Genomic DNA, 6,075 nt, shown 5'->3' on the forward strand with positions numbered 1-6,075 from the left:
GGGGTCGAACTTCTATAAATCCTGGCGTTCTTTATTATTTTTTGCTCATTATTTTTAGGTTCTTGGCTAATTTATTGTTCATTGATTGTTTTACTGAAAGCTCTTGAACTAATTAATTCGTCTCTACGTCAGTTGGCTAAAAAACCAGTCAACAATAATAATAATATATAATCCTAATTTTTTAGTAATTATATCAATATGAATTCAAATATTATAAAATATTAGTATAATAATATTTAATACAAAACTAGATATTTAATACTTATATTAATATAAATTTAAATACTATAAAATATCATTTTAATAATAATATATAATACCAATCTTAATTTTTATTAAAAAAATTATCATTTATGTTTAAAAAGGTTACCATATTTTATAAACAATATTTTGATTTAATTTTTCATTTTATATGTTTATGTCATTCTATTACACCCAAATTTCATGAATAAATAAATAACATCGAAATGTAGGCTCGAAAAAAGTGAGCTCGAAAATAATAAATGTTGGGAGTACCCTTGTACGAATTGTCAAGTGGTTCCAAATCCATTATTAGCATGAGTCGCATTGTTCGAGCTTGATTCGCAGGCTCGAAGACACCAATCTTCTCCGAGGGACGAGTTCGACAAAATCACTGGATGGGGAGTAGGTTATAACTAAAACAATGTGCTCGATGCTAGGTCAATCTCGGAAGTGCGTCAGCGCAACGATCGAGCTCAGGGACGCATTTTGCACGCAGAAAGACTGTTAGGAATACCCTATCTAATAGAGATTTGTTATCATCATATATTAATTCCCTATTGTCATGAGATATTATGTAATTAATGCATTTATTGTATTTGTTTCCAATATATTTGATTGATTGTAACTTTCCTGAATTAGAGGAGGATATTCTCATAACCATGTCTATAAATAGCCTGGAATAATTCATTTGTAAACACGCACAAAAATTGTACTAGAGAATGCTCTGCCAAATTGCTTTCCTTCAAACCTTTGAGAGAGTAGTGAGAATAATAATAACTCATGGACTAGATAAATTTTAACTGCTGAACCATATAAAAAAGTCTTTGAATCTTTATACTTTTTCTATATTTTTGTTTAGTGATGTTCATATTTAAGTTGACATAAAATGGTATTAACACATTTTTTTAAATATAATACTTTTTATTTATTTAAAATTTATATAATAATAATAATATAAATTTAATAAATATAATTAATAAATTCTACTAATCAAACCGAGCAAATGTGTATCTGCACATGGCTTCTATATAAATTACTGAACACTTTGTTATTTATTACGTCAACCAATTATTTATGTACTTTTCTTCATCAACATATACCTTTTTTATGGTGTATATTTTTCATTAGATTCGAGATAGAATCAAAAGACTAATTGAGTCTTACTTTAAAATTTTATTGGATGAAAACAAACTTTGAAAAAAAATATTATTATACTTAATAACTCTATACTAAATACTACTGTATCCCTTAATGAGTTTTCAGGCATTAAAAAGGTTGTGTATTAAAGATACTCGAAATCGAACCATTATCTGAAATAAAGTGTTACGATATATAAAAGTAATTTCAAATAAATAATGGTGTTGTATTTTAATTTTCATACCCTCTCTTCATTTATTGTCTAAAATAAATTATTTGAAAAAGATATATCGTTTAGTCATTTTTTTTTAAGAATAATCAAATTTTCTTGTGACTAAAAGTAATATTAGTTACAAGTTATCAGTGATGTAATTTTAATTAAACCAATTGTATATATGATCAAATTTTATAACTAAAAACACAATTAGTAACAACAACTTATAATTTTAAAGATATTTCCTTTAGTCAATTTTTTTTTACTTTTAAGATTTTTTGTAGTCATATATTAAAGAATTAAAAAAAGGAAAATTAGCGGTAAAAATACCTAATGTTTTAAAAAATTTGTGAATTAGTATTTAATCATTTTTTTAAAGCAAAAGTACACATTGTCCACTTTTGTTAGTATCCGTCGCTACCCTCCCTATGGTTAATGTAACGCCCTGGTTACTCCAAGACAGTTACTGTGAATTTGAACCGTGCTTAACTCGCTAATCGAGTTCTTTGGTTATAAACGTGCATCTAGGTGTTATTAATAGGTTAAGGTGAAAAACCAATCAAAAGGAAATAATATATTTTATTTAAAACATAAAACTGTTCATAGGCCCATAAAAACGTTTACAAGTTATTTACAATACAAAACGGTCATTACAGTGTAAAATTTACAACCCGCCGACCTAAGCGACAAAAATAGGGTAAACCCCCTAGTTCCTCTGAGAAACTCCTTGGCCGTGGTGGTCAAGCGGCCGCATATGTACACATCGCCACCTAAGCTCTTTACTCAAGGCTGGGTGAGCTTTTATTTCTCTTTACCTGCACCACATAGCACCCATAAGCCAAAGCCCAGCAAGAAAACTCAATACTACATGTATATAATATAAAATGATGATCATAATAATCATCCAGGACTTATAGCCCTAAACAGAGGAGTGACAGATGTAAAAGTCACTAATGTGGGTTCCGTACCCATTACAAATAAGTGATCGAGTCACTAGCTTAAACAGGATAAGTGACTGACGAACTAGTCACCAATGTAAACCAATTGAGTGACTATGGAGTCACTAATGTGGGTTCCGTACCCTTAGCCATGTGACGATATGGTCACCTGGGCCTTCTGTCCCTGGCTCTGAGTAACTAGTCATGGAACTAGGCAAGCGCTTTTAGTTTTCATTGAACTTGGGGTCGATCCGGCATTAATGCTCATGATGAGTCATTCAATGCAAATGTGGATTAGATCTAATATTTTCTCGGCTCTGCGTTCATAACGCTTATGTCGCTACTGACACATAGGTCAGTAACATACGACCAGTGCTCAAAACTACTGTCGAACTTGACTAGTAAGTCACAGCTTCACAGCTAGTTCTGACACCATTGCCGATTCTGACTAGTAAGTCAGATCCATTCACAAGTAAGAAAGATTTGCTAAGCATTTGATACGCAATCACTGTCCATATTTAAACACTCAACATGCCTCAATTATAACCATGCATGTTGCATATAGGGTGCAGTTTTCTTACCTTTGGTTCGAGCAAGAATTAGTAAAAGAACGACCCTTGAGAATGATCAACCTTTTAGTTCCTTGACGGTCACCTGGTCCTAACCAATTATGAGATTCCATCAATAAAATGAATCACAAAAAGTTCCCGAACAAAAACCTAGCCTCCGGGAGATCAAATCCTTCTAAACCGGGTAGTAGGAACGATCTCGAGGCCTAAGGTTTGATTTCCCAAGCCAAAAACCCAATTTGGCCAAAATGCCACTAAGGGCCGCGACCCTACACCTCCATGCCGCGGCCCGCTTCCTCAAATAGAAGCGGCCAACCTTCCAAACCCCAACATGGGCCGCGGCCCAACGCCCCTGCAGCTCCTCTCTTCTTCTTTAGCAAGCTTGGGTCGTGGCGCTCTAGAACAGAGCCACGACCCCACCTGAAACCCAGCCAAAAACCCCTGTTTTTCCCCTTCGAACTCATTTCAAAACCTTATTAAAACACTCCCAATATCACATAGTAAAGCCACCAACTATTACCACAACTTATCCACCACACAACCATCAAAATCTAAGCCTTAAATCAATCAAAACTTCATCAAACTCCCATTTCCATGATCAAAACTCCAAACCTTAAAACCAGCACAAAAACAGAGCAAAGAACTATAAAAATGGAACTAAAACCTTACCTTAAGCTTGAATTGAAACCTTTTCTGTAACGCCCTACTTCCTTAGATCCGTTACTAGGTGAGTTTAAAATCGTGCTTTCAACTCGCTAATCGAGGTTTTAGGTCAAATCGTGTAACTAAGCCTTAATTAAAAGAAAAACATTAGAGAAAGTAGTTCTTCTTTATTGCAAATCCTAAAAGTTTACACCTGGGATCCCAAAACATAGTTTAGAAAGTATTTACAACACAAAACTGATCAGAGTCGACTAACCGACAAAATCAAAGTTCATTTACAAGCATCTCCCAAAATCCCCTAGCTGTGGCAGCCAGGCTGGCCGGACATGTACACGCCGCCTCACGCCAGCTGTACTCATGGTTGGTTGATCTTCTCTTTACCCTTACCTGCACCACAGAGCATCTGTGAGCCGAAGCCCAGCAAGAAAACCCATAACAGATAACATATGCAATACACAAGTCAAACATATAAACAGGCCACCAATGATTAAACACATACGGCCTAGCCGTCCCAGGCGTTTACCAAGCCCTGGGTTCGCAGACCACGCCGTAAGGATAACCCAGGTATCCTGTTAGGGACTCGCCCTGGCAACTCGCGCCCCACGTGCTCAACTCTGCTCCCGACCTTTTGCCGTTCTCGACCTTGCACTCAACGTGCTTGATGCCGTTCCCGGCCCTCGCCGGTCACACATATAATATCAAACATGATATACCAACAAGTACAGAATTCAAGCTTAAACAGATAAAGAGCTACGATCTGCAATTCTAACATATAGGGCTCGGCCCTGCATATCATTTCCATTCAACACACTGGGCTCAGCCCTGCACACAAGCTCTATGGAAACAAGGGTTTTCTTACCTGAGTTCCGAGCTTCCTGAGCACCGATGCCCCGAGCAAAGTCCTCTAACGTGAGCCTCGCCGAAATCCTAGTCACAGCACATAACAATATCCGTCCATCAAATTATAACCCAATAAATAACTCTGAGCCATAATCCCTAACCTCCGGAACCTTGAATTATATCAATCCGGGTGATAAAATCCATCCCAAGCCTTACCCCTTAAGTTCCCAAGCCTAAAACACCATTAAAACCCAATTTGACACTAAGGGTCGCGGCCCCACCCACTAGAGCCGCGGCTAGCCTCAAAACAGAGGCTAGCTCTTCACTGACCCCCACACGGGCCGCGGCGCGCATGAATTCCTCGACCTCCCATGGCCGCGTGCGCGCGCGGGCCACGACGCACCCCTCCTAGGGCCGCGGCGCTATATAGCGAACCCAGATTTCTACACCAGTTTTCCATCCTTCCTTCAAGCCAATTCCCACCAAAACCAAGCTAACATTCCTAGATATCCAGCATAATTACTCCAGCACAGAAACAACATCAAAACCTCATTAAAATATGCTCCAAAACTTAGCTAAAACACCCAAAGATTAATCAAGCTTAGCTAACATGCAATCCCCTAAAACCAGCAGAAATTAAAGGCTGAACCTTAGTGTTTAGAGCTTACCTTGCTGAGCTTAGTCCCAGAATTTTGATCCTTAATCCCAAAGCTTCATGCTCCTAGAGTATCCCAGCTGAACCCCTTTAATTCCTAGCCAATTCTTTTGAGTTCCTTCTTGAGTTTTGTCTTAGAGAGTAAGAGAGAAAGCAAGAGCTATCTTTAGTTCAAGGAAAGTGTGGGTCAGTTTCACAAGTATCTAAACAGTTCCCTTTTTTGTTTTATATAACTTAAGTCTAAAGGGTTACCTCAAGGCTCGGGGTACCAAAACGTCCCCGAGGGCAAAAATGGTAAATTCTCCAAATATTCCCGCCTAGGCATTCTATCCTCAAATATATCTCAAAATATTTATTTCTATGTCCCGATAATCCCATAATTCATCTAACACCCGATTTACCCCTCGACTCGCCCCGAGTCCAAATCTCAACCCTGTTGTGACCCTCTGGCTAACCGCTCCCCAGGACTGTCTCGGATCGTGCTGTACAGACATATCACACATATACAACATATATCTCATTTATCACATTTATGCCCCTAATATCCAGACGGGGCCCTCATGCGCATTTAACTCAATTAAGCATGCATCATGATCATATATACACATAAATTGATATATAAGCATATTAAACCACTTAATGCCCTCCAGGCACACTAATCATGGCCCTAAGCCTGATTAGCAAATCCGGGTCGTTACATTTTCAATGGCTGAACACTAGCCTAAGACCTCAAGCTTCAATCTCCAAGTTTGAATCCCCAAACTTGCTTCAAAATTCAAAGGAAGAAGAAGCAAAAGATGATGATCGTGAGGAAGG

Source organism: Humulus lupulus, chromosome 3 (genome assembly GCF_963169125.1).
Source record: "Humulus lupulus chromosome 3, drHumLupu1.1, whole genome shotgun sequence".
Lineage (NCBI taxonomy): Eukaryota > Viridiplantae > Streptophyta > Magnoliopsida > Rosales > Cannabaceae > Humulus > Humulus lupulus.